Source organism: Thunnus maccoyii, chromosome 4 (assembly GCF_910596095.1).
Source record: "Thunnus maccoyii chromosome 4, fThuMac1.1, whole genome shotgun sequence".
Classification (NCBI taxonomy): Eukaryota; Metazoa; Chordata; class Actinopteri; order Scombriformes; family Scombridae; genus Thunnus; species Thunnus maccoyii.
In genome coordinates, this window is record NC_056536.1 from 20,701,267 (window position 1) to 20,713,554 (window position 12,288).

The following is a 12,288-nucleotide window of genomic DNA, read 5'->3' on the forward strand; positions in this document are numbered from 1 at the left end:
AAGTGCTGACGGGTATTCTCGACCACAAAAATGGTCGAAAATGACTAAATAAATATGGATTTGTGTGTGTGTGTGTGTGTGTGTGTGTGTGTGTGTGTGTGTGTGTGTGTGTTTGCATGAACGAGAGAAATACGTGTGTGAGGGAGAAAAAGACAGAGACCACTTGGGACCTCGGCTCTCTTTCATGTGGAGGTGAATACATAAATAATAAAATTAAATCATCAAAAACAGACCAAAATAGTTGCAGCCTTTCTCTCAATAATACACACACACACACACATTCTTCAAAGTTAAATTAGTTGGTTCTTAAAATTTGATAATCTATATATTAAAATGTCAAAATGATGCACAATTTACACAAGATTAAAATAATCTATGTATAGAGATAACAGTCTTCTTGATTAAAAATGTAATTTTACAATAAAATGTCAGTGATGTGTTTGTGTATCTCCAGGCTTTGATGTGCTGCTTGCTTCCGTAGCTACCCATTATCTGATGGTAGCTAGGTGCAATCTGCAAGGTGTCAGGGGAGAGAAGCACTAGGCTAAATAAAGATATTTTCAAGGTTTTCAGGCACCAAGAAATCTCAACCCCAGTTGTGTCATTTCACTTCCTCGCTTAACACAATCTGCTGCCTCCTAAAATAGCTCAGTGTTTCTCTGAAGCCGGGCTCTTGACTTAACACCAAGTTAGACAGATAGGATGCGTGCAGCAAAAATAAAAAAATTAAAAAAAAGGCTATGTCAATGCATAAACCACAACATCCTCGCTGCGACATGCACACAAAACCCACTGCAAGATCTGGAGGTTCACTTTGTGTGATCCTGCTACGTACTATGAGATACGTATACACATACATTTGACTGCTATGGTTTCAATATAGGAAGATCACAGAGCTGGGAAAGTGTGTTTAACATCTAGCCTCGTGACAAAAGTCTATGACCTTTATTTCACTCTTGAAAAACTGAACAGTATAACTGACCTCACGGAGAAAAATGTCGAGTCTGACGCAAGTACTCATGTAAAGAGATTTCTCCAAATCTTGACAGTTGTTCAATACCAAAAAAACATCATCTAAATGGATTAGCCCTCTCCTGCTGATGTTTTGATTTGCTGTGAACTATTCTTTAGAGCCGAAGGCAGCCTCTGGAGTGGAGTTCAGCTGATGTGATCTCTCTCTCTACAAGCCACTCTTATTAAGCAGCACCACTAAAAGCCTGAGGATTCTCTTACTAAACCAATCAATAAAGGATCTGCCTTGCCACAGTCCCGAGAGTCCCCGGCTCCACCCTTAATTCTTCCTCCAGCTTCCACTGTCCCAACAGTCTCGCTCATTCATGGTAAGGATGGGAGGGTGAAGTAGGGGAAAGCGCTACTGTGCATATGTGTGTGTACGCATAGACCCCAAGACCGATCTGATACCGCATGCATCGCTATCTCGAAACCTCAGGAGGTAAAACAGGTGAAAACGGTCCTCTGAGGAAAAGCTGAGGAGCAAACCGCCTGTTAATGAATAAATAAACACACAAGTCAGCATGAATGCCCCGCTGTCCTCGCGCTCTTCCAGTGCAGAGGCTGATCTTCCATCGCTAACACCTGTGTGACTGTCAGAGGAATCAATAAACAGCTACTGTTGCAAAGGTGAACTCGCCCACCGGCAGCCGCACACTGGCTGTCTGTGTCTTGAACAGGAAGAGACATTTATAGCGGAGGGACACTCCTCATATTCATGTTATTACCATAATTGTGTTGCAAATTAGGGAAAAACATACAAATAAATACATACTAATATGCAAATAAAGACAGATGGCTGAGTGGGGCGTAGAAACACACTCACATACTTGCACAAACACATATGCTACACACATTATATCCTGTTAATATATATTAAGTCACAACAGATACTGCATTAGAATGTTTACTGAGGCAACAGCATACATTAGTCTCCTCTTCCTACCTGATATATTCACTCACAAGATGGTCCTCATACCTCAGTGTAGCTGCCGCATATGTTAAGATTACATCATTAAATGATCTCAATCTAATGACGCAACAGGCCCATTTCTAACTGCAGACGTGTTTGCTACTTTATGGTAGAAGTTTTTTTCTTGCCTTGTGAGCTGCTGATCTGGTTTGTTGCCGCCGTGTGTATTTTCATGGAAGCTGATATTAAATTTGCTGGGTAGAAGTGCGAAGCAAAGTCTAAAGAACCACACCTGTAGCCAGCAAATCACTGTTTTGAAGCTCAGCATAAATCAAGAGCATTAAAAAGCGGTTATGTAACACTCCTCCCTTTCCAGCAAGAGCAGGCGATATTTTTTATGTTAAAATGCACCTAACAGCACGGAAAAAACAAAGTAGAAGTGTGGAAGAGAGGGAGCATCCCCGTCCTCGTTAATGAGACCCAGGTGATTCGCTCTGTTTGCGCAGATTAAACTGTTGTTGGTATAAACACTTCTCCGCCCACAAAAAGTGACAAACTCAAACTTTAAGTCTGTTTTGTCAGCGATACACACAGTTTTCCCTGCTGTACTTTAGCTGTGAGGCCTGAACGCTGTGTGGAACAGTCCGACAGCCGACGGCAGAAACAGTGCCGAAGAAGGTCACGCTGAGTCAAGTTTCCTTAGGTCGCTTAAAAATTGTGTCTTTGCAAACTCACAAATGTCTCTGCGGTATCTCTGTCTAAACGTAGTAGATCTTCGTGTACTTTAGACTGACTTTTTTACACGTGGGAACCACACTGAATATTTTTGAAACCACAGGTGGAAGATAAACGGAAAGGGACGTAGCTGATAGTGTCTGAGATAAGCCATTACTGAAAAGCCACACTTGCATATTTAAAAGAAGTTCACTAGGCTAAATAATAAATCAATAGAGAGAAACAAATAAGCGTAATAAGTGGTTTTCATTAACTAAAATGATTGCTGAGTTGGGAGTGAGATCACATTAGATTACCTGATGAGGACCTGCGGGTCTGTTATTTCATTAAACAATGCAGAATAAAGTTTGGTGTAAAAATTGTAGCTTAAAAAAAATAAAAGGCAACACAAGTTGGCACGAGCTTCAAGGGAAGAGGATGTTATCTCTGAGCTCACGTGCTCGGCTGCTAAAGGGGAACAGAGAATGCAGTACATTATCTACATGTAATAATGGAGCTGCAGTATTCAGAGCAAGCACTTTATTACATGTTCATGTGTTATGATTCTATCACATTAGACATTATGGGGAGTTAACAGCATATGTATGTAAATCACTGCTTTGTTGTTGCTGTTTTATTTATTGTGCTTGCTCTTGTATATAGTCGTGTACAGGGACATTATGCTGTAATGCTGCTGAGACATGAATCAATACTTATGAATTACAGTGCTCCCACTCTAATGGGCGAGCTACTCCCAATACGGTACCAAGCCTGAAATGTATTTAGTGCACACTGACATGACGGATACTAAACTACGCATGTACTCAACAATATATGGTGAGGATTCTGTATAATTGTGTGTTCAATGTATGGATTGAAAAATCACAAAGACTGGTGTGAATTTTGAGATGTCATGTACTGTGAAAAGATGAAGGTCTGACTGGTCGGTGTACTTTTTCTTTCTATGTTTTAAGGGTGAGTATCACCAATGTACTGGACCATATAATTGTTCACCACTGGATTAAACAGAAATAAAACATAAAACTGTTGCAAATGTGAAGATTTGCTGCTTTTCTTAATCATATATGACAGTAAATTGAATATCTTTAGGTTTTGGACTGTTGGTCGGACAAAACAAGCATATTGAAGACATCACCGTGGGCTTAGAGAAATTGTAAATGGCATTTTTTTCTCCACTAACGATCAATAAAAAAAAGTAACCGGCAGATTAATCGATAATGAAAAAGACAATTCCTTCTGTTCATTTTCTTGCTGCTTGCCATCCCTTGCAGACACATTCTCAAAGTTCTTTCTTTCTTTCTTTCTTCAGGGCCCACTTCCTTTTTTTCCTCCTTTGGTCTGTGCAATGCTTCTTATTGCCCTATACACAGTATTAATAATTGAGAGCATTTTATGCAGACAGTGAGTTTTGGTGCCCTGAGCCCTTTGGTCACGGATCCATGGCACTAATGCTGGGTGGCAGGCCAGTTTGAGGCCCCGTACTCCAAGTCCAGGCTAGGGCACATCTGTCTGGCTGACTGGCCAATCTACGGCCCCCCAATCCCTGAGCTATTATGCACACAGCTGACATGCACGCATGCACGTGCGCATTCACACTTTCAGGATTCACGGACCATTTACTCTCTGATCTGTAGAGCTCACATCACACTTTTGCACCTTTTACAAACAACCCAAAGGCTATAGACAATGACTGACGTTTTCCAATCCCTCAATAACTGTGAGCCGCTTTGTTCTCATAGGAACATTATCATTCTTACTCACTCACACCATCATACGCAACTATACCCTCTATAATGCAAGTGAGAAGTGGTAGTTTGTATGAGAGAGAATTGTATTGTTTATAAGACAGGATGATGGTATGTGAGAGAGATTGAAAAATATGTCTGACAGAACTGAAAGCGTGTGTGTGAAGACTATAATTGTGTGTGTGTGTGTGAGAGAGGATGATAACCTAGGAGACAGAGCGAAAGATTGTGTGTGAGAAAGAATGACGGATGGGAAATAGTGATGTTTCAGAGAGTTTTAATTTGAGAAAGAATGTCGTTTCATTGAACAGGAAGGCAACTGAAATGATAAGCTCCTGACTGCCTCACAGACATCTTGGAAACAAAGCGTGTTCTTACCCAGTGGCTTTGCTAGCAATGTTTAGGCTTCAAGGAGAATTTAAATCGAGCCACAGATGATATAAGGACAACTTTAAAAGTTTTGTCAGAACAACAGCAAGGTCACTTTGATTTATATGATTATTTACCATTTCTTCTTCTTGGTTTAAAGGGCTGTAGGCCAGGAACTGAAAATGTTTTCAGTTCCTGGATGGCTCCTGGATTTCTCGTATATATATATTTACACTATCAGTGTGCTTTACTCACACTTCCTTCATCAATCTCATATAATTGTACCTTGCAGTACAGTCTTACTTTATGCAAATTTGACCACTGTGTTTGTGGAGTGTGTATGCACTCACCCTAAACAGCAAGTGTTACATTTGTACATTTGCTAGCTAGTGTACTATGCATGAGACTGTTGGTATGTTTGTGTGACAACTCAGACTCAATCCAACCTCAAAATGTACCAGAAATCACAATTCTTTCAATTATTTTCCTCAGAGTCATACATAATAATAAGTATTAAATGAATAAGTATGAATTTTATGCTAAATTTGAAACATTTTCAGCTCGCTGCCTCTAAAATTTGCATTCAGTATGAACACTTTGACACTTAAAAGTATAGTTGTGTGTGTAAGAGACAATAGTTCTGTGTGTAGGTCACTGTGTTGGTGTATAGAAGAGGCTTTAGGCTATTTGCATGTGCTCGGAGGATTAGTAGCATATGTAGATTATGATTGACTAGATGTGAGTACAAGAAATTATGATTGTGGATGTAAGAAGGTGTCTGTGAAGTATAGAGATGCTGCGTGTAGGCAGGTATGATTTATGACCTAAAAAGCCACTCATAAATATTGCTCCTTAGGCACATGTCTGCACATGTGTTTATGACAGAGAGAGTATATATATATATATATGTATGCATGCAGGCATTGGAGACAAAAGGGAGATAGACAGAGTACTGAAGTCACGGTGCAGGTGTGCAAGTGTGCAAGAGAGCCCAAGAGAGTGTGTTCATTTCTACGAAATGAAGGTAGGGAGGGATGATGGGATGGAGTGTGGATGGGAGGGGAGGGAGGAGGAGGAGCGCTCCAGTCCTGTCGCCTTGGGTGCATCAGCAGCAGGAATTGTTCTCTGCCCTGTGGGGGCCATCTGACTGTTCTGTCACCCTCCACAGAAGGCTGACTCTGCCTTAAAGTGCTCGGCCCCACGCCTGCAGTTCGACAAGCTTGATGTTTAATACATACACGGGGAGAATATTGAGAACGCCTCGGGAGAAATGCAGCACACAGGCTGTAAGGGAGTTTTTGTCAGTTTGTAGAACAACCAAGAATAGAGAAGCTCCTGTGCAAAGTGTGCGTGGGCAGACTGTGAACATAATTGCTCGGGATTTGAACCAGAGCTGGAGCTCCATCGCAAATTTGAAACACACAAGATCCAGGAGTTAAGCGCCTCTCAACAGAACGCACTTGTAGTAAGTGCAGCTTCATACTGGTGATTGTGTAATAGCTGTAAACGTCACATTCATACATGACGCCTCCTTTAAAATAAACAGTCATGAACTTCACACGTAAGCTGAAATTCTTCTCCCAAAGTGCTCCTGCGCCTCTGCGATCAGCGCCAGTGCGTAATTCAGGGCATCACTCCTCAATAAGGCCCGGAGAACGGGCCTCAGGGGTGACCCTCCTGCTTAAGTCAACACAATGAGTGTAATGAGGTGAAATACACACACACACACACACAGGCACACACGCGCACACGCACACTGGAGATGGGAACCCTTGCTGCATAGTAAGTGCATTTCATTCATCTACATGCACTGAGCCTGCTGTGGAAGTTCTACTCACACCCACACCCACACATTCAGCAGTACAGCCAGCATTTCACTCTATAGCTTATTACAGGTGAAAGAATCATAACACATGGAATCTGACATGTGTAGTCAAGGGGAAAGATTAATAATGATTTCTACATCACTCAGGAATGTTGTCATTTCCAGGTAGACATCATTGTAAGCCAATCATGTATCTTAAAGAACAGAGTGTGTGTTTTTTTTGGAGAAAAATATCCTCCAACTCACTGATTAATGCTGAAGATTAAACATGAAATTGATTTTAACAGCCACTGTTTCCGCCTGACATGTCCACGTCTCCTCTTGTGCTCCTAACAGTCACTGAGTTCTTCAGTTCTGAGTCCATAATTAATCGACCCTGCTGTGTAAGTAGGACTGGTGCCTTTCTCTTTATCATCGCATACAGCAACCCACGCCCTCCGGGCCATCAGCGGATTAATGATGAGTGTCTGTGATTGGAGAGCCCCAAACAAAGGCTTTATTAATTAGGCTCACACCGACACTGTGCAACACATGTTCACTTTAATCAAAACTTTAAAAAAGGGACATGATCGACCCCCCTGATCACTCACTGTAATGCACTGCATGATATTAAACCTTGATGCGTGCATGCATTAAGTTAGGGGTGTGTGCAAGGGAAGGAGGGGAGATGGGTGCAAAGTGCACCATTTTCAAATTGCAACTTTCACACATCGCTGACCAACCGGTTATGCTGCACTTTACTAAGAAGCCTATGAATGATTGATCAGACAGGTGGGATCGAGTAGGGAATAATTCAGAGGCGTTAAAGAGGGGACAGGGACGCGGAACTGTCCAAAACTGTCCAGATGTCATCAAAGTGGAACCAAAAACGAAGGACACGGAGATCGGGTGAATTGTACTCACTCACCCCCCGGTGCGTTAGAGGAGCATCCCGGTGTCTCACGGCCAGCTCTTCGGATGAGTTCTCCTGGGACAGCGCGCCTTGATCCTCACTATCATTCTTTGCAACAAAAAAAAGCTCCAGCCTCCTCACAGCCTCCCGTTACTCTTCTTCTTTGACATCACAGTGAATCTGGGCTTTAATTGTTGTTTCAGGGTTACAGTCGTCCGTCTCTCAGCATGTAGAGCAGAAGTGACAGCAGCGGATTCCTATTTGAGGGGATGCTGACGCGCAACCGGAGGGGCTCGCCTCCTGCCTCTCTCATCTGGCTCCATCAGCGAGGCAGCACCATGTGACTGAAACCACTGTCAACACACGCACAACAACACGTTTAGTTTCCGGTTAAAGCTTTCAAAATCATACGTGATTGACAAACGCAAGGCAAAGTTGTTGCTGTTGGTCCAAAAGTCTGGAAGAATTAAAATAATAAACAATAAGAAATAAAATAATAAAACATGTAATCTAGAAATATTATATAACAAAGTAATTATTAAATATATATAAAATTATATTAGTCACATATGTATAAATATCAAATATTATATACTATGAGTACATAAAATATATAAAATTATAATAATTATATATAAAATAATAAATAATACATGAGAGAATACAACTTACAGGGAAACTTCGGTATTTTTCAACTTGGACCCTATTTTCCCATCTTTCTGGTGACTAATGGGGACTGTTTATTGTGTCTAACCAAGTCTAGCTTCAGGGAGAAGTCTCATTCTGAAATACTGAAATAGCAAGTTTTGCTTTCAAAATCAGCTAAATATTCAGCAACGACTTTGAAAATCTTTTAGATAACACTAAGCTACGCTTTTTGAACTCCAACCAAACTCCTCCCGGAACTCCTATCCTCTAACTTTGTCATGGCTGAAGAATGTTTAGCTGATTTCGACAACTCTCGCGATAGTTTCTCATTGAGAAGACACAATAACAAACAAACCCGATCAAGTCAAAGGTAAACAAAAACGGTTTATTTCTCTATATGGTCCTTTCCATAAAGTTGTCAGATACTTATCATAATAATCTGAGCCTGTCAGTGGCAAAACAAGCACTTTTGGTGGACACACATTGACGGTGCGCTATTGCCCCGTCTGATTACACTACAGCCCATTTCACGGCTACCAGCTGCAGTGTCCTCGCTCAATACTGGACCAGTTTCAAAAATTGTCCCCATTAGTCACTTAGACACACACAAAACCCCCCGAAAACTATTGTCCAACTTGAAAAATACCGACGTTTCCCTTTAAAGGAGGACCCGAAATTAAGCACAACCCTGAACTAGCATTAAAAAATGTAAATGACAGTTTACCTTCATTTTTTGTTTCCACCAATGTTAAATATTTTCCGATATTTAATAGTATGTATAGGCTATGTGTATAAACATAGATCATAAAAGATCAATGAGACTTTCAATGCAATGAACTTAGTTCTCAGTAACAGCTAAGGCAAGCTAACTGTATGCTAACGTTAACCAGGTATAGTTGATTATGTCTGAAGTGTGCATCGAACAACTAAAATGATAAAAATTAGAAATATATCATAATTTTAATATCCAGGATATTTTATATATTACATATTACAAGTATACTTCTTATATTTAGTATTAGGCCTGCATGTTATTAGGTTGTCTTGCTCAAACCTGTGCCTAGATGAAGTCTTGAACTAGTAGCAGAGACAAAGCAATGTTCTAACTAACATCAGTGTAAAGTTCAGGTTTGATGTGAACCAAGGAAGCTTGAAATGAAATTTTTTGATATGAAAAACACATTGTTTTTGAATGGGGTTTTGTAGAAAAAGATGCACTTTTAAAAAGTTTTACTTCATGGCAATGTCATCGTGTTTAATAGCTTTGATGAAGTCTGGATTTGAACAGTAGGTTTTTCCATCTGTCAGTGACCTCTCTGGACATGGGGCAGGGTTACCCGATTGACAAATAGCATACTCAGACCTGCCGGATCCTCCCATCTCCTTAGGTTCAGATAACGAAGTACAGACAGTGAAGGATCAAACTCTTTTCTAGTTCATGCATCTAGACCAAAGACTGGACACTATTTTGCAGTCAGGCGTATTTGTAGCAAGGAACTTCCAATTAATCATAGTTTTTAATTTGAAAGAAATCACTTGACATCCTGTATGTGTCACGCTTGTGTCTGGCTTGACGCAGCTGTGAAGGCATCCATTCAATTAAAATCGACCTCACAGACTAGCGCCTCTAAGCGGCCAGCGTTAGAATAACATCAACTGCCAAAAAAATGATTGTGGGGACTAGTATTTCCTCAGCAAGCATAATCTCATTATAAATTATTGACATGCTCCTCATAATAGCCTCTGTATTTATTCTTCATTGTGTCTGGAATTTTCTTCATGGCAAAATAGTGAAGAAAAATCAGATGAGACTCTGCCTCCGAGGGCACATGCGTAATCTTAAACTTTTATGAGCATGGGCCTAAATAAAGAAAGCATTCATATGCTTGTTGGACAGCCAGTGGTGGCTGTAATTTGCAGCTATGTAGGCTAGTTTGTGTTGATAGATGTCCTTGTAGAGCTGAAAGGAGCAGCTCATGAGGATCAGTAGCCAGATGGGTAAAAGTTCTTTTTAGATATGCGGGTGCCCTGGATTGAAACAAGGTTTCTAATAGCATTAAACAGACTACAAACCCAGTCATATTTAAGGCAAAAAACTGGCTTTTAGATAATGTACCCTTGTGTAGGCAGGATAGTATGTAGCTCATTTAATGGACAGGTTTTAGTATAATAAGAAGGGTGCCTTTTAATGCCCAATGTGAATATTTTCTGTATAATAATGTCTTTTGTGCTTTTATATGCCGCTAACACCATACTCCACCATCTCCAAGCGCACGTACGTGCACACACATGCATACACCTCCATGACATCTAACTACAGCAAGGACCACAATGGAAGTCCTGTGTTATCCTTGATGTTCTTTTAACTCTTTTATCCTTGATGCAACCATGTAATCTGTCCTTTTTAAAGTGAATTGTCGAATGAATAATATTTTGCTAATGATTTAAGGTGAGGTTATAGTGAACTGTTTGGCATAGTGAGAGTCCTGTGCTGTTTCTGTTGCCCACACTAGTTCCCTGGGTGACATACAGTATTTCAGCCTGAATAATGGCATCATTTATAAGCCTGTGGTGTAAGCAAACTAGTATTGCACCACAATAATTTTGGAAAAATCAAATCATTCAGGCTCCTGTAAGTGTAGGAAAGGGTAGGAGGGTGGGATTGATTTTGCTCTCAGGTCTCCTTCAGCCTCAGAAATTATGAATTTGCTGTTAGGTAATAGTGAAACAGAGTGAGTTTCCTACATGGGGGATTTTTGCTGGTATGTTTGAGCGCCAAAACGTGAGAGAAGAGAAACACAGAGGCCATAAGAGAAACAGAGAGAAAGAAAGAGAGAGTGGGAACTAGAAGCGACAGCCTAAGACGCTTTCAAAGAGAGAAAAGCCTTGTCCTTTTGAGGTCTTTTTTCTATTGTTGTCCACTACGAGCCAGACTCTTGGGTCTCCTCCACAATGCAGGTCCCCACAGAGCAGCGCACCACTGGCTGTCCTGTCACTTCACATTAGTGTCTTTGTGGAGAACAGCAGCCCCTGAGGGCCTGGACACACTTGTCATGAAAGAAATGTTCTGGACACACACACACACATACACACGCGTAGACACACACATACACACACACACACACACACAAAAGTGAGTTGATAAGGAGGTGTTGGGCAAAATGGGAACACAAGGAGAACCTCCATCAATGCTTCTAATAGAACTATAACAGTGACCTTATTTTAGCCTCGGCTTTCCTCTCTCAGTCTTACTCACTACCAACCACCCACCCACCCACATGACACACATTCGGAAAACATGCTCTCATAAGAAATGCAGCTGTGAATGAGTGAGCTTCATGCATGCAAGAGTTGCAGGACAGTCACAAATGTATTCTACTAGTAGCTCTTGGGCTTGCTTGCTTGATGTGTAACAGTAAAACAAGACATCTGTTACAAGCAAATTGGTTAATCCCGCTGACTACGCACAATAAAATAGTTCCCACATTTGACCTGCTTCAACATGTTAGACCAGCTGGTACAAATGCGGCTTGTGTAGCAAAGTCTTATCAAAATCCACATAATTTTATTGTAAAGATTTAAATGTTTCCAAAGATCGCAAATACAACAGCTTGAATTTGGGGTACAATGTGTATAATATGACTCACCTGATATCTAGAATATGTTATTGTAATTGGGTAGCTGTAGAAACATGATGTTCTAGATTATTATTATTATTATCTGGAGTATTTCACACAGTATAAGCATCACATGGCTTTAATGAATTGTTGAAACCAGCTGAAAGAGATTATGTTTGACCTTAAAAATATTACTTTGACAAAACAATCCTAACTCAAAGTCTACTTAGTACGTTTTTTTCCAAAGCTTTTAACTGTATCACACAGTCTTCATTATAGTTTTTTGACATGTAAGCTCAGTATTTGTCATGATTTCTTCCATAGCATTCCTCATCCTTCTCATCCTTGTTGGTTTACAGGTGAGAAGCGGTGTCAGTGGTGCAAGTTCGGTGGTGAATGAACTCCCAACTGCTGGTGAAGATGGAGAGATATGGTTAAAAATCTCTCCAGAAACAGTGGTGAGTGGACCTTGAATGAAGAATGTGGCCGTTACAGTATATTGTATTGTCATACAATGATGACTGAAAAGATGG

The 12,288-nt window shown here is 40.6% G+C and overlaps 2 protein-coding genes across 8 annotated transcripts in view; one reads left to right on the forward strand and one right to left on the reverse strand.

The window, feature by feature from the left end:
• LOC121895262 overlaps nt 1-9,264 on the reverse strand; it is a 37,946-nt gene extending 28,682 nt beyond the window's left edge. Inside the window, exons 1-2 of one of the 5 annotated variants that reach the window (XM_042408261.1) lie at nt 9,193-9,264; nt 7,506-7,843 (exon numbers count right to left, since the gene is read on the reverse strand). The gene's annotated coding sequence lies outside the window, so the exon portion shown is untranslated. Of the gene's footprint in view, nt 1-7,501; nt 7,902-8,162; nt 8,249-8,862; nt 9,041-9,192 lie in introns of those variants that run through there. The other 4 variants (XM_042408265.1, XM_042408264.1, XM_042408263.1 and 1 more) reach the window with 4 other exon arrangements.
• The window catches only part of nkain4 (sodium/potassium transporting ATPase interacting 4), a 55,140-nt gene continuing 51,263 nt past the window's right edge, over nt 8,412-12,288 (forward strand). For 2 of the 3 annotated variants that reach the window (XM_042408271.1, XM_042408273.1), the window contains exons 1-2: nt 8,415-8,508; nt 12,115-12,213. The gene's annotated coding sequence lies outside the window, so the exon portion shown is untranslated. Of the gene's footprint in view, nt 8,509-12,114; nt 12,214-12,288 lie in introns of all 3 variants that reach the window. The other variant, XM_042408275.1, reaches the window with a different exon arrangement.